At 40.0% G+C, this 23892-nt stretch overlaps 1 protein-coding gene across 3 annotated transcripts in view; it reads right to left on the bottom strand.

Annotated features, from left to right (window-relative positions):
* GULP1 (GULP PTB domain containing engulfment adaptor 1) overlaps positions 1 to 22665 on the bottom strand; it is a 138659-nt gene extending 115994 nt beyond the window's left edge. For 2 of the 3 annotated variants that reach the window (XM_030454659.1, XM_030454661.1), the window contains exons 1-2: positions 22495 to 22665; positions 146 to 225 (exon numbers count right to left, since the gene is read on the bottom strand). The gene's annotated coding sequence lies outside the window, so the exon portion shown is untranslated. The remainder of the gene's footprint in view (positions 1 to 145; positions 226 to 22494) is intronic. The other variant, XM_030454662.1, reaches the window with a different exon arrangement.
* Between the last annotated feature and the right edge of the window lie 1227 nt (positions 22666 to 23892).

The raw sequence follows: 23892 nt of genomic DNA, 5'->3' as shown, positions 1-23892 counted from the left end.
ACACAGACCATATATATTAAAATATGTTTTGTCTTGAGAGAGAATGATTAAAGGGATATTGCTAAACAAGCAAGCAAAACTATCATGGTATTTCACTTTGTTGGGAACCCTGCTATGGCTTCAGCAAGAATAAATCCATACTTACCTACTTCCCCATCTTCAGCACAGAAAGTGCTTGTCAAGCTCTAGAAGGGATTTCTGCACCCCAAACTCTTGGATCACAGCCTGAAATTTAAACCAGTAGCCCAAATCATATAACAAATCTTAACCACAGAGCTCTACTCATTTCAAAATCCATCCGACCAGACCAAGGATACTCACTCCTTGTCCCAGTATGCAACAGCTTGTATGGAAATGAAACAAGCTGAACAAGTACAACAGAATTAAGAAGTTTTTAAGCACTATATTTTCCTATGAGACTGTCACAGTAATACAAATGATGTCATCCTCAAGAGATGTCTTCTAAAGCACTGATAACTACATCTGTATGTTCTGTGATCTAAAGCATTGAAATATAAAGCAATAGATAAAATGAGCAGCATGTGAAAGTGAGATAAAGAGCAATGAAGAAGTCACATCAGGCAATCATGAATTAGTAATAAAAGTTGGCATAAATTCAAAGATACATGCTGGTTGGAAAAATCTTTATCACACTGGTCTAGGATAAAGATTAGCTTCCTCTATTACAATTTTTGTGGTTTCATTTAACCTGAAGTGACAACAGAAAGCATTCAGATGGCCAGAGTTTTATGAGTTTTTATAGACTTTCTCTTGTGCTAATAGCACACTAAAACCTCGTGTCAGATTTCTAATCCAGCAAGAAAAACAAATTAAGCCCATCTACATCACATAACCAGTATAGCTAATGATCTTCTAGTTAGTACGGGCATTAATATGAGCAGGAGTAGATACTCAGTAAACCAAACCCAGATGACACCAAACAAAAAAGGGTTATTACTGAAACTAGTCTTAATTGTTCCCTCCTCTTCACTTGTCTCACATCTCACCTCATCTGCCAAAACGCTGAGGACCCCCAGTCACTGGATCAAACTCTTTCTAATGCCTTCAAAATCTTCAGTGCATGTTTGCATATATTACTAATACTTTAGACATTAGAATTATGTAGCTTAATCCTTGGTCAGACAAGAACCAAGAGATGATTTGTAGCAGAGCTGATCCTTTGCATTTAAACCTCCAGGGGGAAAAAACACCATTGCCAAGGGATAACTCCCAAGGGCCCAAATGCACATAAGAATTTTGATGAGTACCACGGTCTCTGGGACACAAATCCACTGCAACTATCCCAAGAATTTAGCAGGCTTCTATGTGCTCTGAAATGCCTTCTTTGAACAATTTAAATATGTCTCGTATAGGTGCTTTACTATGTCTACCGCTGAATAATCTCATCAAATGCATTAACCATCTGTTTTCTCAAATATGAAAAAATGAAATTAAAAAACAGGTTTTAGTAAGCAGAGGTATTTTCTCTGAAGATACCAAACGTGGAGATATTTTAACAAGAAAATACAATTTTCAGAGGCCCGAAGAGGTTTATATTGAACAAAAATATTTATCAGCATCCACAGACATGTGAAACTAAATGCTTTCCAATACAAAAGCACCTTGCTCACCACACACCTCTCTGGGCACAGAACAGCTCAGCACCCTTTGCCCTCGAGATTTACACACCTGGGATAAGGTCATTTTTCAGATTTGCCACAGGAATGTGTAGACTCTGCCACCTGAACTCAACAATGGAGAGAAGCCCTTCATCTTTTTTCATCACTGTGAAAAACCATTATTTCTGGGATCCAGCCAGTGCAGTCATGCACAGACATAATACTGATAATTAATTATTTGCTAATCATGCCTTGGTTTCAGGATGAATGCCACCAGGAATACTTCATTTATTCTTTTAATTCAGATTAGACACTGTTACAATTACAGAAACTGAACACAGACAATTCCAGAAGACTGTCTCTGGCAAAGGCTTCAAAAGAAACTCCATTTCTTATCTACAACTTAAGCAGATCATCTCACAGTCACCACACTATGCAGAGCTGATCTGCAAAGGAGAAGGCAGTTCTGATTCTGAGAGGAGCCATATGGCAGAAGTTAAATATTTTGGTGTCTAAATACCCATCAAGGTTTAATTCAAACCTACCACATTCTTCTCATTTTAGGGAAGTTACAACCCAGAGATCATTTATACTGCAGAATTTTTCTACTGATTTTTATGGACAATGATCAGTGAATGACTTTCCCTGACAAGTGAGTGACATTTCAGAGCTGCCTTTCACCACAAAGCTGCCTGGATTTTCAGAACCAAGGGACTACGTGTTTCACTTATACAGGTACTCAGGCAATCAGAGAACAAACTATTTCAGAATTAGTAAGACAAGTTTTAGCAAGACAAGTTTTTAAGCAGCAGTAGAATTTTAGTTCCAGGCTTGCTTATGCTCAAAGAGTTCTAAAACTTGAATATGCTAAGTATAAAAATGTTTACAGCCCAGTCGAATATGACCTCCTGTTAAATTATTAAGGAATAGAGGAATAGCTCATGTTCCTAGGACTGGATATGCTACCACATACACACAGCCAGATTTTCCTGGGCCATAGCTGCCATACACTGTATTTTGCCCCCATAACACTGGCTATTATCAGCACCTATTAGTAAGAAAATAGGAACATTTATAAAGCAGACACAACACTCTGATTTAAGCACTAATGCATGTAATTGCTGATACAGATCCATATGCTGAAATTTCATCTCTCTTTACATTTAACTTTTACAAGCTAGGCAAATCAGGTAATTACAGAGCCCACAGTCTTCCAGAATTGCTTACTAAGCAGAAAACTGGAATCTGATGCCAGTTCAATTGTTTTTGCAACATTCTAAAACAAAAGGAGGTCTATTGCCCTGACTTGTAAAAGAGTTCTAATTAATGCCAATTATAAGAACAATTAGGGGATCAAATCAAACATCAGAGGCTTCTCTATTAGATTTCAGCTCACTGGTTCTGTTTGGTTTTGTTTTTTAATAAGCTAATTATTCATGGCCATCAAACAAGGCATGGATGGTCCAGAAACAATGATTCTGCAAAAATGTATTCTGTCAAATCCCATTAGTAATGTAATCCCCATAAACAGTTTTTATAAAAATCACAAATAACCCTGGGCTTCCAGAAAGAATTTGACTGTCAAATCCTTTAACTGTATTAACAGGAACAACTTATGAACAAAAACATATGAAGTGCTCCACACAAGACAGGCTTCTGCATAGTTCTTACATGTCCAGCATTTACCAGTATTCCCTCTGGCAGAAGTTATGTTGGTAACCAAACAGAAGACAAATCTACAGGGACTGAACAACAGGAAGACAGAATTAATTCTTCCATAAGGAATGAAAGAGCAGAAAATATTGTAGTTGAAAATGGATGCTTCAGTTGAAAATTGCCTTTTCCAGTAAGGCAAGCCTGGCCAGCAGCACAGCAGAGCAGAAAAGCACTGTCAGTATTTCTGCAAACTCTCAAGTCCTCTCTCATACCACTCTAGCTCCATGTTTACCACACTGTAATATTACACACAAGGTTTCAGCAATGTAAAACACTCAAAAGCTGTAAAATAGTAGAATAATGTTTTTTGTGTGATCCTAATTGGGATTCCTTACATGCAGGGATAATGTGATTGGGTCATGAAAGCCTTTTCCTACAGGTTATTACCTCCTTCAGTACACAAGGTGGATGCTCTTCATCAAACAGGCAACTTGCCCACTCTCCATTTATAAAGCCTGGGGCATCCTTTGCTGCAAAATCCTCCAAGCAGTCTGAAGACAGAGGATTCATTCAAGAGACAGCTCTATAGCACAGTTCTCATACCTGAGAACTTTATACCCACAAATACATTTCCAAACTTTCTTTCAGAAATAGTAAAATGTAAATACAGTTTACATTTAGTCTCTCTGGCTATTCAACTTTATCAAAGAACTGGAGAACCTAATCTGAAATCATTATTAGCAAACATTTAGCTGCCTGTTCTAGCAGGAGGTAGCCTCAAGTCAGCTGCAATTCAACACTCCTTTCAAGTGATTTGCTGCAGGTACTATCTGCCATGGAAACCTGTGTCTAAGCCCTCAGATGTCATTTCCTAAAGACCTATAAAATATGGAGAACTTCATATTCAAAGCAAGCTGCCACTGATTTTAGGTGTGTGAGTCAGCACTTCCTCAAACCAGAGCCAAGAGCTGAAGCCAAGTATTTCTATCAGTTTACTCCAGCATCTTGACCAGTACTGAGTAGGAAAAGTGAAGAGAAAAATCACTTACTTCAGACAATTTGATTGGTTAAGTTCCATTTCAGGCTCTGGAGAGTGCAATAAGTTCTCAAGGACAGGACAAAGTCCTGCCTTTCTGTTTAAATGCCCTACAGCATCTCTAGTGGTTGTTCTCTGGTCTCTGCTTAAGAGTCTTATACCTCACTAGTTCATTACAAGGTTTCAGATAAAACATTTTTAAGATTTTAGAATTAGGACCTAGACATTTTAAATTAAAATTTTAGTTTGTTTGGTATTTTTTTTCTTTTAACAATATAACTCAAGTAGCAGACCAAGGAAAGTTAAGAGTTTAGTAAAGATCAGGTGAAAAGTATCCTGTACTGGAAAGTGCTTGACAGTCTTGGTGAGTCCAATTCTGTCATCTGCACTGATGCTGTGCATGTGCATACCACTGCTGGCAGAGAGAATTCATAACTAAAATGACTATTTAGTCTCAGACTATTCTGTAGAGTAGCTATGACTTGCTCTAAGGTGCTTCTGGAGTAACAAGTAGATATTCAATCACAAAAGCCAGTCATACAGTTCAATGAAAAAGAAGTTTCTGGAAGCTGCAAGCAAAGTGACAGAGAATAAAAATTCCTTTTTGGGAAGCCTTAGCATGAGACAAGCAATGCTGTGAGCAGACAGTATTGTTCCATCAGAGCAAATGGGATTTAAGAGCAAGCCACTCCTGCTAAGGCACCTTCCCTCACTGGAGGTAGCTGAACCTTTCTGAGTCCATCATTCCCATGCTTTAATAGCCATATTCTCATCCAGCTTTTTAAAAACATTCAAAATACGGAAGTGCAGTGTAATAATTTGACCAATTTCTCAACGTAAACAAGGGACAAATGTGCAGCTTACAAGTGGGTTTTTAGTCTGAGGCAGTTAAAAAAGCCCAAAATATTGTTTGCTCTCTGTTACAAAGTAAATAATTTAAGTAAACATTTTCTCTTTAGCATATTCATGTCTTTGAAGGGAAGTATATTCGTGCTTTGTAAAAGTATCTATTCTTAGGAAGAAAAATACAGCTGTGTTTGGCTACAAATCACAACCCAAATACCTGAAATCCAACAATACCCATGGCCAGACCTCCCTCACACCTCCCCTCTCCCATCCCCCAAATCAACACTTCCCTTCCATTTGGCACACACAGCAAGTTCAAACTATTCAGTTCAACAATGTAATCCAAACAGTCTGGGGGCATGTTTACTTACACATGTACACAGACCTTTGAAAAAACAAATCCCACCCCACAGAGAAGCCACATCAAAGCCTTAGGCTACAATTTATGCTGAGGGAACCCAAAACAAGCACTAGGTATTCAATGCAGACAGAAGCTTTTACAAGAACCCACAGCTTGCCCAGACTCTAACCTACTAATTGTTATGAAAATGAACCTCAAGCCCTCTTTCAACATGTTATTCTGAATAGCTTATGACTAATTCAATACCTAACAAAAGCAAATTCAAAATCTAACAACACTCTGACTGTAATACCTGGCAAAAAGCTACAAAAGGATTTTCACCATTCCTCGTGGACTACCTGTTGTGGAGACAGCCAGATATTGCATCAATAAATATAGAAAAATAAGCAATAAAAAGAGAGAAGCAGTAATAAACAGGAATATCATGGATGTTAGAGGTTTCCAAGAGTTGCACTTGGGGCTGATGCCACCAATCTTTGTCTCCTAACCAACCTGTGCGACCTCTGAAACCTCCCACAGGTTATGACCACCTCAGCATGTCAAACAGGCTCCTGGATTGTCCTAAGAGTGTTACTGAAGTGTGGTAACACGACTGTATAGGTAGGTATACATCCAGCAGTTCTGGAACAGAGCTGTCTCCTATCTGGTCTGCTTAAACCAGAAGCTGATGTGCTCAGATTTGTGTTCATCAGGGTGTAAGATAAATAAGGAAGTTTGTAACTTCAAACACAAGACTGTATGTTTTTTCTTAACACAGAAGATTCTCAATGAAATCACAGAAGCTGTCACTACATGTATTTCTGCTTTTTTCTACTTCTTTACTCCTGTTAAGCCCCTGCAATCCATGTTACAGTACTGCACTGACTGTCAGGGTTCAACAAACAGAACTAAAACTGGACACATGAAGCAAAGTCCCACATGCACTACTAAAAACACCTGCAGTGATTTAAAGATATTCATTTCAGCAAAAATCTTTCATATAAGGTAACTGTATGTCCTACAAAACAACCTTTAGGTGCATGGCCATGAACAAACAATTCATGAAGCAGTAAATAAAGACAAGTTGGCTTTGCTGTTGTGCAAATCAACATCTTCCTAAGGTACACCACACAGCCACAGCCATCCACCTTGATGAAACTGCCAGCTGCTCAGATTTATCTTAACAAAAGCAATTCCTTAAATGAATCACAAGCACTGAAGAATTAGTTAGCCTGCTTGGTTTGGGGGACTATAGACAGTAACATGTATGCAGCTAGCATGGAAAGGTACTTTTGTTACTCCTGGAATATACAGGACTCCATAGGACTGCAGATTCTACATTTGTTAAAGTCTTCTCCTTTTTAAGGACTGAATGCTTTTTACCAAACCTTACAAATATGACAAGTCACTTTGGGGCTGTTCCAAAATTAAGTATGTCTGTTATTTGTTGAGAGGGGTAGTCAAGTGTTCTTTGGAATCTGGCTCCTTTGGGCTGGTTCAACCTGAGTGACTGAAACACACCACTTGCTGTAACTAATAAATAGGTTTTTTAAGTAGCCAGGATCAAGGTGATCAAGTATGAGTTCAATATGAATGAAAAATATTGAAATGTATGTAAGAACAGACACTTTTGTGTAACTTCAAAGTTTTAACTGAAATGGTTTTGACAGTAACACACAGTTCATCTAGTCACACTGATAAAAGGTATTTAAAACTCTTTGTTTAAACTATCTTAAGAGTTAGAGCAAGAGTTGAAATCTTAATAGTGCCATTGCACTGTGGAGGTGGGGAGATTTTCTGCTAGACAGAGCAAAACATGATGGTCCTGCTTCCTGGCAAGGATCCCTGAGGTTTGAAATAGATTTAGATGCTAAGCAGAGAAAGAGGGAGATCTGCCCAAACAAAATGGAAATTTGTAAATATTCCAAGCAATAAACTCAAGCATTGTAAACAAACCAGTGGACTAAAAAGACCCGTGGACTACACAGATATTGGTGCAGAAATCTTAAAGGAAAAAAAAAAAAAAAGCCATATAAACCCATCTAATTTGTTCAACAGTGCATTTCAAGCTAGGGGTTGTTTTTAAATATTTCTTGCACCATATGGAGACCTTTCATCATGTTCTTTCTATCTTCACTCCAGAGCTCTGTAGAATCCAATGTGTTCTCCTTTCAAAGGTATCACCACACTCAATATGTGCCTTTGGACTGGAAAAGCAGCAGGTCACTGCACTGCCAGTTTTGCCACCAGAAGTACAACACTATTATTTCAAAGTCAAGCATAAAAGGACTAATGTAGTGCATTCATTATAAACCAACTAAAAAAAAAAAAATCCACACTAAAAAAAAATAAAGCACAGCTCCCCCCCCAAGCTAGGATTATTTTTATGGAAGAAGCCTACCTCACATATTATTTTTCACTGAAATGGTTGTTTTCTCTTGGAACTTGAAGAATGGAAAAAACTTCCTTTAAGTATACTGGCCCTAGTAGTTACCATAAATTTTCAGAAAGACTTCCTGAAACTTGTGATATTATCATACTTGCATCTTTAAGTCCTACTCATGTAGATAAGCAGTGTATTTGAGATAAAATTATATACAGTGCTTTCTTCAAGACATTTGTCTTTCTCATCACAGAAGACAGGAGAACAATAAAAGGAAGAGCCTCCTCTGTAAAGCATAATAAGTATTAAAAGAAAAAAAAATCACACAAGGTTAAAAATGTCCTGTTACATGACATCATTGCAATGCAGTAGATGAAGGGAAAAACAATTTGAACAGTATTAATCTTTTGATCCAGAGAAGAGCAGCAGATCAGATTTAACCCAAGAGATTTTGGTAAATTTTTATCATCTGCAGTCTGCAGCATAGCTTAAAAACCAGATTAGGAATTTGGGGATGTGGAGTCACAGAGTGACCCCAGGAAAAGTGTATTCATGAGACAAAGTAGAGACTGAAATTGCATCCTCCACTGAAACTGCAGGGGCATTTCTAACAAAAAGCCATCAAAGAGAAAGAGGAAAGCAATCCAGTGTTTATGAGTCAGGGATGATGACCAAATCAGCCAGTATCCTTTGTGTTTTAAATTCCTGCTTTCATCAATTAGGTTATCACAAACTTCTGTAAATAAACGAATATGCATACGAAGAAAAAGGGACACTGAGCTGTAGAAACTAGCAAATAGGACTGTAAAGTCCTGCATTTGTCAGGTTAACAAAAATGTGTTGGAGAAATATAGGTAGAGAGGAAATAATGGAGAATATTAATAAAAAACAAAACCCAACCCAAACCAAACCAAGTCAGCAGCTGAAAGAGACAACTGGAGAAATCACAAGAAAACAAAATGTAATACTGTAGCATTTTATCCAATTAAAAAGAAACACAGGAAGGAAAGAAACCTTCCACGCAGAGACAAAAAAATAAACAAGCAGCAAATGGCAAAAGAAATAATACATAGAAAAGCTACCAACTGAAAAAGCACAGTTGATGAAGCAGCCCTGGGAAGCTTCCTTGTAAAAGAGAGAGGATGCTGAATTTTTTTCATGTAACATAACCTTCAAAGCCTCTAGACAGACATTACTACCCAGCTGCTCTCAAAGGGAGAGCAGAGACAGGGCTCAAGATTTCCAGCTCCATTTGTTTCTCCTTCAGTTTACAGAGTGTTAAAGCAAACCAAGCTACACAGCATCAGAAAAGTAAATATAAGGAAAAAAACTAGCAAGCCTGAACTTATGCACATAGAAAAACATTTCTATGGCATTTAGGACACCATTGAATATAAAATATTGGAATAATATCTGAAAAGTAACAAGTCCACTTGGGATCATAAGCTTTCCCTTAAAAAAAATACACAGAACAACTAAATATATTATTCAGTTTTAAAGCCATCCAGACTTCTGAAGGAATTTACAAGAAAAAAAACTAATTGCAAATTCTAGGAGCATGTGGAATGCATAGAAGCCCTTCAAGCCAGTAAAAGACAACCACAGCAAACTGAGAATTCCCACAGAAAAATGGGCAAGCTATTTGATTTACACCCAAAACCCCCCACACCCAGAACACTGATGAGACTTTAACAAAACAAGGAAATTCATATATACTGTATGAATATTGAATATATCATGCCAGTTCTGCTAAAGCACAATTAATTATGAGTGAAAGATTTGTCTAGAAGGAAGCAGACTGAGCAGGGCTAAGAGGAAATTTCAGAAAACAGAATGTGACAAAAATAGAAAAGAAATAAGTACTAGAGATGACTGAATGAACTGCATGAGCATGGTAAAGAATGACAATAAATGTAACAATATTAGGCACCTGTAACATCACTCCAAAATAAAATGCTAGAAGGCTTTTACACATTATGACAAGGCTTAATGGATAAATTTTTAAAAACAAGGAAAAAATCTTTTTGTCAGGGATGTTATGACAGGTACCTGTCACTAAAAGTCAGCAGACTTCAGGTAATGAACAAGAATCCATTGTTTCAGCCACATCACTCTCCAGCCAGCTACCTGTCTTCTACAGGGATGCTAATGTCAATCTCACTTCTTTAGCCATTCATCAGATTGAGAAATGTATAAAACTTTACTTGCAGCAGGCCAAGAAGTTTCAAAATCACTGCCAGGGAGAGAGGGAAAATGAAAAATGGCATTACTCAGCTGTAACTTAATTCCTCTAGTGACTAGTTTGAAAATAAGCAGTTTGAATGGTCTGCCTTCAGTCCCGTAAGCACCAGAATCCTTCTCGAGTCAAGCAACATCTTCAGCAGTAAAAAGATCATATTTGAACTGGGGGTGAGTGGGGCAGCCTCAACAGTCACTGGACAAGTCAGAACCACCTCACTGTTGGTTCTGGCCTGAAAAGCTATCAATCAGCCTGTGAATCCAGCCTACATGGTAATAATCTATATATTATTAACCCTCTACTGATCTGTTAAATGGCATTAAAAATATTAACTCCTGATTGACAGAGAGCAGTACCCCCCTAATTTCAATTTAATAGCATAAACCATAGTCTTAAAGAAAATAAAATTAAGAACATTCCTAATCTCCTATAAATATCTGAAATCTGGGACCAAAATTCTGCATAGTACCTTCAAAGTCTTGCAAGGATTTCTGATGAACATGGACAGATATATGCACACAGAGAATAAAGTAACAAGACAGCTGTAATTGGAGTGCCACAGAAATGCACATTTTTTGCCATGAAATTCAATCTATACAATGGAGAGCCAGCCTGGTGGTTAACATGATGCAATGTATAATTCCATAAAGGTCAGATTAAGGCATTCTTGGATATTTGCCATGGAAAGAGCACTGATAAACAATGCTTGTTTTCTGTAAGTGATAAAAGATTGCTATGTTAGTAACAAAAGCACAAAAAGAAAATCATCAACCTCACTTCTCTAAGTGGTTACCAGGGCTAATCGAAGAAGTCTGCATTTAAAAAAGAACACAAAGAATACAAGATGAAAAGATTTTCGATTTCTGTTTCTTTTCTGTTATTATTTAATGGAAAAATAAGTGTCCTGCTGTACTCAGAAGTTAATGTATTCTCCATTTTTAGAGAAAGGTAAAAGCCAAGAGAATTAAAAAAAAAATTTAAAAAAAAGGCTTTTGAGGTTGTTTTGTGATAGAGCTCAGAGAGAAAGCAAAACTTCCCCAATACCAAACCCAAATTTCTGACAAAGCTAAATAAAGTGGCTATAATAATGACAAACTTAATGTTTTTTTCCATAATCCAGCACTGTTCATCATCATCTGTTAAAGAAGCTGTGCCTGGAAGAGTTTAAAACTCCATCAGTGCAGGTCAGTTGGAGTCTGGTTTACAGAGATGAATCTGTTCTGGTCATGTCAGTGATGAACTACACTGCAGGCTCAAAAAGCAATTTTGTTCCATCTTATACTTGCTCCACAATCCCACTGAACCAAAGAACCTGCACCTCCCACTTCCCAGCTCTTGATCACACTTGACCTGGGCCCCAAAGCCATGTTAGAAATACCTGAGCCAGTAGGCAGAGAAAGGCACATCAGGCAGGACAAGGGTGGCAATGGATAGAGAAAGGGTCCAACCCCAGTTGCAGCATCACTGTTGCCAATATCTACATGCCATGGCAAACTCAAATAATTTACATTATTCCAGATAAGTGACAAGATATGACAGAGTGGAGAATCTCTATCATTCACCCCTCCACAGTTTAGGAAGCTGAGAGTACACGTTCTGCAGGCATTTTACACATATATGTTTGAGTTGCAAGATCTTTTTGAAGATCTCACCTTGTACATAGCAAAATGCAACTTTCAGAAATCTCAAAAGTTAAAAGAATTCAGCTGAGAAGAAATACAATTCACATTACTCTGCACAAGTACTTACATTTGTATCATGTCTTCTAAAAGGCAGCTGAACATAATATCCAATTGAATACTGCTGTCTGGGGTGGTGGAATGTAGTTAGACCACAAACAAATTGGATCAAATTACCCAGAAAAACACATGCTTTGCAGCAAGCACAAGAAAATCCATAGTAAATACCATACACAGATCTTCTTCAAGAGCATCTGGCACAATTCAACCTAATGAATTCAAAATATTCAGAGCAATTATTTCCAGCCAACCACTTATTTCTTTCAGAACAGAGATCTTTAGCATTTTATTATGTTCCTTACTGTCAAGGAATATTTCTTCAGTAGTTTGACTTTTTTTTTTTTTTCCCCTGCCATTTGGCTGAGCAACAAAGAACTTTATTCAGCAAAAGTACCTTCCAGATGACCTAGCAAATGAAATTGATTTGGATTAAATAACAACAGATTACTTCAGTGTTTAAGCAGTCATGGGTATGCCATTAACATAACACATCTCAAATACATTCCACTAATCTTACTAACTATGCTTTTATATATCTTTCACTAAACATCTATTTTATAGTCCATTTCTTCATACCTTTTAGTCACTGCTCAGTTCCAATGGCAAAAAACTTGAAACCATGAAAACTGAAAAGCATGAAGTCACAACACAGATCTGAGGAAGCAGTACATAAAGGCCTGCTCTAGAATCATTTACTTTTATGACTATTCTTTTGCATATTTTAAACAACAGATTTATTACAGTTTTAAACCTTCCCTTCTGGCTCTTTCAAAGGACAGCTAGGCATACTCCACCCAGTTGTCTGAGGAAGGCAGAATAGAATTTTCTTTACTCATTTTTCTAAGGGTGCAAGGACAAGATAAGGAAAGGGATGAGGCAAAAAAAGGAAGGAAAAGGTTTGCATGCAGGGGAGGGAAAACATACCTCTAGTTGAGAGCTGAAAGGATTTAAATTACACTGAAACCAAAAATTTCTTCCATTCCTCAGCTTTTGCTTGTTCAGCCTTTGTTTATTTTTCTGACTCACTACTCAAAAAATTCCAAGATCCTAATCAGGTCTAACAATGCTACAAATGAAATGCAACTTCAAATGGGAAGGAGGGGAAAATATCCTCAATAACAATATGAAAAATGCTATATAATGAAGCACAATATCCTTAAGTCATCAAAATATGACCTGGTTCTGTATTCTGTGTGGCAAGAGCTTAGATGATGACTGTCCACTCTGACACTGAACTTCTGATTGAGTACTGATTGAATTCTGATTACTCCAGGAGTGGGGTTTGGAGGGAAGTTAAGGTTCAGACAACAAGTAACAAAGATGAGGATATTCTTTGAAAATACCAGAAAATCAGTAACCACCAAAGATATCTGGATACATAGAGTATATGACACACAAAAAGTCCATTTTAAATGATCAGTGTGGCCAGCAAAAGCAGCACATGTCCCACTTCATCTATCAACACCTGAAAATTCCTCACTTTGCCCACACAATACCATTTCTCACCTGCATTAGCTCTCTCATTTTCTTCATCCGGCTTTGAACAAAATATGTAAACAAATTATGTTGCATCTGTTTTTATCAGGTTTTAGTGATTACATTTCTTTCTTTAGAGATCTAAATGACTACACTGTCAATTCATTTATGAAATTTTGCAATTTAAAAGGAAACAGACAAATATGGGAGTAGAAGTCACAGAAAAACTGACATTTTTTGGAAATGCATTCTAGTTCAACAAAATAACATTTTCTCTGATGATACTCTTTATCCTATAAGGCTCAACCTGGGCCCCCCCCAAAAAATGTAAACCTTTAAGTAAGCCTCTGCAAAGTGTTCACTAAACCATGTCGATCTTTGCTGAACCTAAGGCTGCATTCAGATTTCATGGCATTTTTCTACATTTTGAAGACAGATAAGATTGAATGCCATCATTTATATTGGGAGCAAGTTGAAGTATGTGTATCAGTGGGGACGTGTTTTGCTTGCCATCAAACACAAAATGCTCTATATAATATACACCCCCTTATTTCTTAGTTATGTATTTTCAATGCACAGCTACATGAAGCATGGTACCGTGGCATCATTTTAGTGCTTTTTCTTCTCCTTAGAAAACCCAGCAACAAAAAGAAAATATAAAGAGCTCAAAAAGTGTTGTGGATAATGACCAGCAATTCCCTGCTGCAGATGTACAAGACTGCAGAGTAAACATACATCAGACAAACACTCTGTATTGATGCAGTTACTCAAGAGACCAGCACACTGCCCTTGCCTCCTGTGACACAGATACCCTCATTGCAGCAGCAATGTCACTTGTGCACTAAAATCACTTTTGCTTTGCCATTTGGTACAAAAGCAAAGGAGACAGTAGCACCTTCCTATGAGAAACTATCAGCAGTGCTGTTAACTGCACTTCAGTTTCCTGACTGATACCTTATGTAGACTGTGCTTGCTCTATGAGTTTTCCATGCTTATAGATTGGGCATGTTTGTCACCATGCCATCAGCTGTCTCATGCCATCCCAGTCAGAATCAGTCAAAAAGGAGCTGCTGACCACAGACAACGTAACTGACAGCTGTAGATCATACCAATGCAACCATGCTATTCCCTATTACACGGCTGAAATGCCAGCTAATCATCTAGATTCAAGTTCACATTGGAGAAAATTGCCAATACAAAATCAGTCTGGCAGTTTAATACCTATCCTCAGACATAAAACCCAGGGAGTGAAATGGTGACCTTTGGGAGAACTATGTAATTCTGAAAGCAAAGCCAGTAAGGAGCTCATACACTCCTCTGTTATTTCCTAATAATGACAGCCTACTTGTGACAAACAGGAGACTTCAAGTCAGTATGGCCAGTTCAAAAGACAGCTGGAAGTTCTGCCATTTTTCAGTGTAGAAGCAACAATCTTTGAGAGAGCTGAAGCTGAGAACTCCAAAGATCCCAAGTGGCCTGTCCCAGACTGGCTGATTTTTTGAAGAGGCAAGAGATTTCCAACCTGAGGGCATTCAGCCAGAAACAGAGCTCTCATCACTGCATGAGACGGGAGGGAAGGTTGTAGAATCATTTTTACAAGTAGGAATGTTCCTAGGTGAGTTCTAAAATAAAAACAACTTGGGAAAAAAAAAAAAAAAAGAAAAAAAAAAAAAAAAAAGAAAGAAAAAACAAAGAATGAAAAAAACCCCACAAACAAAAAACCCAAGCCCTGCTATTGCTTTTAAAACAAAAAAAGTAGACTCAACTTCCAAGAGCTGCACTAAATGACATGAATTGTGAGCAACTTCATGAGAAGCCAAATGGTTTTAAGTGGCTGTGTAAAAAAAAGTTATTTTGTTCCACCCTGCTGTCCCAGCCCCATCCTGCTGTTGCTTTTAGCTTACAATACACCACACAAAACTATGTGTGAAGCCCAAGCTGTTATTGTGACCAAACAACTACAAGCTTTTATCACAAGAAAAGCCACGAAGCACTGCACTGGTAGCTACACATAAGATGTTTCATGCAGTTGGGTGAAAGCTGGAAATTCTCTCTTTTAAGAACATTAGGATTATACACACTAATGCTGCTGTTTAGTGGTGTTGACATTCTGCATTTCACACCACAAAACACAGCAGAAACAAACAATTCCATGCAATTACTGTATGGCACAGAAAGATAAGAGAATTAGTAACAGCTCCAGCTGCAACATTTGTTGGAAAAGTATTTCTTCCCTCCTAAGCCTACTTGCACACCAGGAGAAATTAAAAATTATTACAACATACCACTTGGAAAATTAGTAATGCATTTTTTTGGCTGCTTGAATCAAGAAAAAGATTGTACTAATCTCAGATGTTAAAAGACCTTTGTGCTTATGAATCCACAATACTCTCTAAAGCTTACACATGTGAAACAGATTAAGGGGCACAACGGTGGGGTCAGTCTCTCAAACTACTTTCTGCTGGCTACATATATCAGTCTCCTGCTACTACTTTCCATCCCAAGCAAAGATTCAGCAAACTGCACCAAATACACCTCACCAATGCTTATTACTTTGTTCCAACAAGGTTTCTCATGTTATATTTTAACTGCAATTACTCTAAACCAGGTATGACTTGGACACATCATACCCTTTAATATGAGACCACCCTTTAGCTGTCACCCAGACTGTGAACTGTCTTGGAAGTGATGGTTCTATCATCAACTGGGAAGCAGAAGAACAAGATAGCTCTCAGCTAGGATTTTCATCTCTGGAACTGAAACTCCTTGGACTTCAGCAGTCAGATGAAAAAGCAGTCAGAACCATCAGCAGAGCCCTCTTAGTTACGTCTGAATATAATCACAGATGAAAATGAAAAGCCAAGAAAGCCTTTTGACTCTCTTTTTCTCATTTAAGACTGAGGAGCTCAGATAAAATGGTGCCATCACCCATCATTTTAGGGCAAGTCACAAGACCTGTTTTTCTTGAAGACTCAAGTCCTGAAGTTTTGAGTTTGTGTTTAAAAAAAAAAAAAAAAGTCCTTAAAGAAGGAAAACAATTTTAAATGTTCAAAAAAGACAAAGCCTCTCTTATTTTTAATCTCATTATTTTATGTTTTTTTTTGCTAGGGAACCTGACTCATGATCTTTGAATGCATAAGGCTGCCAACACAGCATGTAGGAAGAAAGCTTTAGAGACAGCACATATCTGCACAGCAAGGCATTTGGAAAGATGGTCTGCACAAACATTAAAATAGGTTGGACAACACACCACGTTTTTTCTGAAAAACTCCTAATGGAATTGGCATGCAAAGATGACTGCTGTTCTGAACAACATTTTGAGATGAAATTGCAGAATCTTTTTTTTATTTTATTTTTTTTTTATGGGGAGCACAGTCCTTTATCGAGGCTCATTACCTCACTTCTGTTACACTTTCCAGAAGGTTTCACAACAGATGAAGAAAAAAATGCTGTTGTTTCAAGAGATCTCTTTAAAAGATGTACACTCAGACACAAAATAAAAGCTCTCTATCTGGCAAAAGAGAAACTACATTGATGATTGTACCTTTGTGAATCAACAGTTACAGGGGGCAGCAGACAGAAATTGCCAGGACTAGCAAAGGAGCTACTTGCCAAAGCCCAGATGGCTCAGACTGCAGCTGTGAAGGATGCAGCTCTCCCAGGGGTCCTCCTGCTGCAAGACTGAGGTGAGGATGGGCAACCACCTCCCTTCCAACCACTTCCCACTGCAGCACTTGTCTGCTGAGAACTCTGAAAAAAAGGCTGAAAAAACTTTTAAGGGCTACACTAATTTAGAGTGTTCCAGATCACCTGGAAAGTTTAAGCACCCTATTCAAGTCCCTAGCAGCCCATTCTGCCTAGAGGGAAATGGAGATCTAACATCTGCATTTAAAAGGACAAAAGTGAAAACAGATTATTAAATGTCACAGCAGGTAGAAGTCAGGATTCTGTTTTGCACACTTCTGCATTTTGCCTTTGTCCAAGGTTGCCCCATTAAAACTTAGTGGATGAAGAGAGCAGAGAAAGAAAGAAAAAAAAAATGTTAAATCACATTGAAGATCTTGAATAGCTTCAGTGTCCTGTAGTTCTCAATAAAAAAGATTTCATCTTAGCTAAAAATAATAAGTAGGAATTTGAATGCAGTTTTAAAGTTTTCATGTTATTTTAGGGATTATGAGAAGATAGAAGCACATTGGAGATTAGGCTCCTTTATCCATACCTATTTCCAAAAACTGGAATCCCCACATACCCTAAAGCAATACAGTATGGTAGAATCAGCCATCAGACACTTCTGAATGCCAAAAAAATTTGCCTTAAAAGTCATACTACTTTCAAAATGAAAGTATTATTTACTTGCATTGGTTAGCATCTACAGTGCAGGAATAGTCATCATGTCCACAGATCATAGTTCTAGTTTCCGGTTATAAAATCCCAAATTTTAGCAACAACTTCCTAGTTCCATAGAACTAAAAAAGACTGAGACTGAGTTGGCTGCAGTCTCTGCTCCCACCAGGGCATTATTAAGAGCACTGTTCACACTTTTTCAAGTTCATGCAAGGCAAAGGTGTTGATCAGGTATAGCTGACAGAATAAACTGAAAACCACTTGGCTCCACAGATGTTTCTGAATCCTTATAAGAGCAAGTGATATAAAAAAAAAATGAAAAAAACACAGCTGAATTTTCAGAATAAAAACCTTAATATGCAAGCTTGGAGCTAAGACATAAAATACACACTGCTAACAAAGTGAGCAGGATTTTCAGTGTACACTAATAAGCTGAGTAGGTCAGAGTCTGGAATTAAAATAATAAACAGAATTTCTCATTGCCTTCCCTTCAAAACAGGAAAGAATTTTGCAGAGATTAAAGAAATCCAGTATCTTATTGTAAGGGACTTCACCACATTATCAAGTAGCCTGTGCAAAACTATAGGTACTGAGAAGCCCAAGTTCTGCTTCTTCCTCCAGTGAAATCTTACTAGTTATGGCTCCTGGAAACTCAGGTCTTGTATCTTCTGGAGGAAAGCTGGTTTCGTTAAGCTACGCTATTCTACGTTCTTTCTTAGCCTAATATGTAATTACCCCAAAAAAGACTAAGTCATTTCAACCCGAGGAAATGATATTTTAATCCAGAGCACTCTCTCAGCTTGGTGATTAGAACATCTGCTTAAGCTGGCAGAGGGGAGGAGGAATGAAAGTGCAAATTCCTTCTTGGGAAGTCATGATGAGTTTCCAGCTGGATAATTATTCTACTGAAATCCTGGATAAAATCTATGTGGTAACATCACTTCCTTGTCTCGATGGTCTGTTCAGTGTAACAAACATGTTTTGAAACCCTACAGCAAGAGGAGGCATTTCAGGTGACCTTCTGCTTAGGCAATGGAGTGGAGCTGCACCCTAGATAGAAAGCAGTTTAAGGATTTAAGAACTACTACTGACAATTCCTAGAGTTCTTTCAATGCCCCTGGTTCAATGATCTGGCAGAGGCAGGGTATATACTTGTGTATCTAAGACTAAAAGGGTGTGAAATAACTCACTGTAATGTTACTGCTGCATTCTGCCATTTCTGCTAGGTCACAGGTACTTGCCTTGAGGATAAGCCAAAAATGACAAGTACTTCAATACAAGTAATACCTCCTTCCTCCTGCCCCTGACCACCACAGCCCAGGAGTGAAAAACCAAATTTAGGCTTCATATTAAATGGAAATAGTTGTCTATTCCACAACAGCAAATCCAGAAAACAGTTTGATGTAGTCTTTAAGCCATGAGGCATCTTCACTGAAACACTGACAGTAGGGTAATGAGATGAAATGCATGAAAAAAGCCAGGGTTCTGATCTCGGGGATTTCAGAGAAACCAGGAAGGAACTGACTTCCACTGGGAATAAGGTTGTTAATAAGAATATTTATATAAAAAGTTCAATATCGAAGGTAAGACAACCAAAAAGAGCATTGTTAGGCAGCTATGCAGAGGTACTGTGTGCTGTGACAGGTATTGTTTGTTCTTTCCTGGGTTACAGCCTGCTTCTCTAAAGGTGCTTATCCCTACAAAAACTGGAAGACATTAAGGCAAAAAAGTGGATGGGGGAAATGTTTATTTGTGCCCAATTAGTATCTACTCATGTAACAGCTCCACTAAGTCATTTAATTCAAAAAATTTGTCCCAAGAACTGATTTACTCGAAACAGCCTCAATCTCTGTCACGTATTTCACTGTTGACAGTCACTGAAAATTCAAAGGGAGCAGCAATTGTTGTGAAGTGAATCTGGTGGACACTTCAGCTCTCTGTGCTCTGCTCCTTCTCTTAAAAAAATAGACAGAATTAGAATCCTGCCATGAGTCGTATTTGATATCAACAATTCAGGGATAAGATAGTTCATTCTCCTTGTTCTCTTTCAAGCTATGTTAGTTACCCAGTTCAAGCTGAAGTTGGCCTTAAATTATTTCACGTGGTAGTTTCAATCATTTTCTTATGACATGTTCAAGCAATATGGTCTTGAGAGATAGTCTTGAGAAAAACTAATTCTGTAGTCATAATACAAATGCCAGTTTATTGTATTTGTCCTCTTGAGTTCTTCAGATCAGTCTCCTATGATTTACATATGTTGTATGAACACACTGATGCAGAAGCACTGCTATTGAACCTTGTCTACAGGCCAGAGAATAACTTGTTCTAATGAGCACATAGAGGAAATTCTGAAATGTCTCATCAGGTGACTCTTTTGCAGAGCAGCAGATGCACAACCTTGAAGCTCTAAAAAAGATGTTGAAAACATTACAAAGTTGTCACCAAAGACTAAAGAGGCACCAAAGACAAAACAGGCAGTACCAACAGTTAAGTTTCTGTAAGGAACACTCATTTTATCCTCTTATTAACTACATCTTCCTACCTTTCAGTCCTCTACTATCAGTTTGGCATTTTCCCATGTGATCCCAAGTACTTTACACAGAACACCACAGCAGCAGTTCACTTCTGCAATCCAGTGTTATCTTCTTTTTTTCTGGCAACAAAGTCATTTTAAAGTCTGTGCTCATCAGTCACAAGGCATGCCCAATATTAGCAAGATCCTCACTTCTATGGCAACCTGATTTGTACTTGTTTCTGCTTATTTCCAGTCTCTTTGCACTGCCACTGTTAAATGCACAAACAGAACAGGTCTTTTGCATCTTTCAGCACTGTGCCATAATTCCTAGGTTGTTAATCCATAAATACCTCTATTCAACACCTTCACATAAATAATATACCTTTAGGTGGCCTACAATCACTAACACACCCATACATTAAAAAACAAAACGCATACCAAAACAGGATCAGGCTAATAATCAGGGAATTATCACCCTTTTTTCCCCACTGTTTTGTTGTTCCTTTCCCTGTGTGCATGTGGATAGCCTCCAAATAGCAGAGGTTGTCCCTGACATACTATTCCACAACAAATCAATCACGCAAACCAACAATTACAAGGCAAACATTTCTGTTTGCTTTGAAACTGACATAAAAACAGAAGCCTGACCTCCAAAAAGGCTTTTTTTCCCCCCTCAGGTGAATTATTTTGATTATCATAATAAATGGCAGAAGTTTGAAACTCTGAGGCACTGCTTAACACCACAACAGCTAAAAGGTATGACTAAAGGTATGACAGGGGAAGGGTAACTGAAGAAAAACCCCCTGTGATTTAGTATTTCTAAAAACACAAAGTCATAGTTAATAACATAAAGTGTGAAAATCACTGCTTAGGGATACTCAGTAGACTGACTGTACTGTTAAATGTTTGATTTGTATCTGCACACACACAAAGTACCTTCATAACCACCATCATGTATGGCTTGCTTTCCACTGCATTAGGTTTTTTAACATCTTTTTAATTACACCCACAGAAAGATGACTTTTTAAAGGCTTGCAACTGCAATGCAATGGAAGGAACCAAAAATTTGGAAAGTGGGAGTTGCATGGTATTTAAATTAGGTATGTAATGACTGTCTTAAGAAAAGACCCCAGCAATCTAGGTCTTCTGAAGGAGGCAAATTCCTCTGCATGAAGAATACATTTAACCTTTACGGGCCTTTGATTGACTCCTGGTGCCTTTCAAAAAATGACAAGGATGGTGACATTAAATGAGTAACATACTTTTTCTCTATATTCCTCCAGAAAACTATCATTCAACTTTGAGAGCCCTTGAAACTGAGAAATTCTCCCCGAATCTCGCCCAACATCCAACCGCCGGCTGCAGTCCTTGCTCAGATTTCAGTTTTCTATTTGCGTGATGATCCGACAAACTACTCCATCCCTTCACCCTCCCAACCCCCGCCTGCTCCTCGGAGTTAATTTTAACTCCGTGGTTTGGGTTTGTCCAGGAGGCGAAGATCCTCCCTTGGAAAACAATTGCGCGTTCATCAGGCTCAGCGGCGAGCTCGGCTCGCCTCCCAACACCGCCGGGCTGCCACAGCTCAGCCCTCAGAAGAAAAACAAAACCTTGTCTCAGATAAATGGCTTTACTGTACTGGCAAAAAAATAAAAATAATAATAATAATAAAGGAAGCATTTCCTTATTTTCAGCTACCAAAATTCAAAAAGAAAAAAACAAAACAAACCAAAAAACCAGCTTTGAAGCACGGCATCTCGCATGTCAAGAACCCCCGGGTCTTCGCACTGTTCAAGTTCGAGGAGAAAACCCCCCCCAAGCTGCGTCCGCCGCCAGTTTCGCACCGCGCCGGTGGCCCCGCCGAATACCGGCACTCCGGGACGGGCCGACCCCACCGCGGGTGCCAACGCTTCCCGCAGGTGTGAGCTGCCCGGCAGACAAACCCCGACAGCCGGGCAAGGCTGCTCCGCCGCCCGCCCCGCCAACAAGCTCCGTTACTCCCGCCGCCCCCCCGCCTCGGCCACCCCACCCCACTCCATCCCATCCCGCCCCTCCCCGCCGCTTCACCCTCCGGTTGCGAAGTTTTCAGCCCAGGGCAGCGCTGCCGCCTCGGCGATCAACAGGCGCCCGAACCTCCCTCCCGGCTGCCGCTCGCCCACCGCGCCTCGGGACCCGGGGGGAGCGGGGCGGCCGCGCCCGTCCTCGCCTGCCCTCGTCCCCAGGGAGGCTCGGAGAAGCTCCGCACCACCGCCCCAGGTCCCTGCCGCGCAGCCAAGCCGCCCCTCGGCGCGGAGCGCCGCGTACCTGACGAGGGGATGGAGGTGATGGAGGTGATGGAAGCCGTCCCGCTGCCCCGCCGCGCCGGCACACGGCGCCCGCTCCGGCCAGCTCCCGCCTCAAGCCGCCGACAAAGTTTCCTGACGTCAGAGCGGGCGGGCAGGGGACCCCGCCTGCTGCCTGCCTGCCTGCTTGCCGGGCTCTCTGCCCGCCGGGCCGGGCCACCGCTGCTCCCGGGCTCCCCCTGCCTCCCGCCGTGCCCCGCAGTCAGGGCCGAGGGAGGCGGTGTCGCCGGCACCGGCGCTCCGCGGCGGCGGAAGGGGCGCGCCCGGCGGCACTCGGTAGGGCGCGCGGTGGAGCGCGAGGGGCGGCCGTTGGCGGAGAGCCGTTAGTGCCTGCACGCGCGGCTCTGCGCTGAGGCGCCCGCAGCCCCAGAGCTTGAGGAAGGAAGGGGCGGCAGTGAAGTTCCAGAGGTGCTGCTGCCCCTCAGCTGCCTCCCGGGAGCAGTCCTGCTCCCTGACCCGGGGCTGTAGGAGCTGAGTCGCGCTCAGGAATCTGCGCTGTACCGCTACACCGGGGCAGTTCGAGGGAGGACGAGCTCGACCTCCCTTCCCCAAGGAGCCTGGGTGCCCCTCGACTAAAGGGGTGCGTCCGGCGGCTCCTCTGTCAGCTCAGGGATGGGCTCCCGTTCTGCGAGAGGCGTCTTCGAGCAGAAGGGAACAGGGTCCTTCAGGACAGTACTAAACAGAAGATGTGGACACCTCACCGTACTTAGGTTAAGCTCTGACTTCAGGGAAGTCTGATGAAGCAGAGAAATGCGATGAAAAAGATGGTGAGAAGTAAGCAGTAGTTGGGAAAGTGGAGGGTACAAGTTAGTATGTCAGGGAAAGACTTTTCTCAGGGAAAGACTGAGGGGAATAAAAAATAATGGAGACACTTCCACAGGTTTGAGTAAACCTGCAATAAAGAAGTGTTTTGGGAGAGGTACAGATATGTAACATCATTCCGACTTTGAGGATCCTGTCAGTGGCATTGAGGCTCAGTTCTGCTGTTTCAGGAACACCAAAACTGTAGATCAAGGTATTTTTATGACAGTCACAGGAAATGCAAGTTAGTGACAATGTATTTCTTGTAGAAGGACAAGGAATTAATACCTGCCGTATTTCTTTAATTCCTAGTGGCTTTCTGCCACAATTCTATGAATAAGGGGGCATGGAGTGTCTTAGGTAAGGCAGGACACACAGCTGTCACTGTGGAACACTGGAAGATGCCTTTCATTTCTTTATTAAAAAGAGACAAACCTCAAGAATAACCATTCAGAGAGAACAAAACTTGTCACTGACATCAAAGCAAAGGTGTTTGGTCTGCAGTGGGCATTTTGCTTCCTTAACTGACAGAAAACAGTTCAAGATGGCAATTTACAGC

The sequence above is a fragment of the Calypte anna genome, chromosome 7 (assembly GCF_003957555.1).
Source record: "Calypte anna isolate BGI_N300 chromosome 7, bCalAnn1_v1.p, whole genome shotgun sequence".
In the NCBI taxonomy this organism is placed as follows: domain Eukaryota; kingdom Metazoa; phylum Chordata; class Aves; order Apodiformes; family Trochilidae; genus Calypte; species Calypte anna.
Note: the sequence above shows the minus strand (reverse complement) of the source record. Positions and strands in the feature narration are given on the sequence as shown.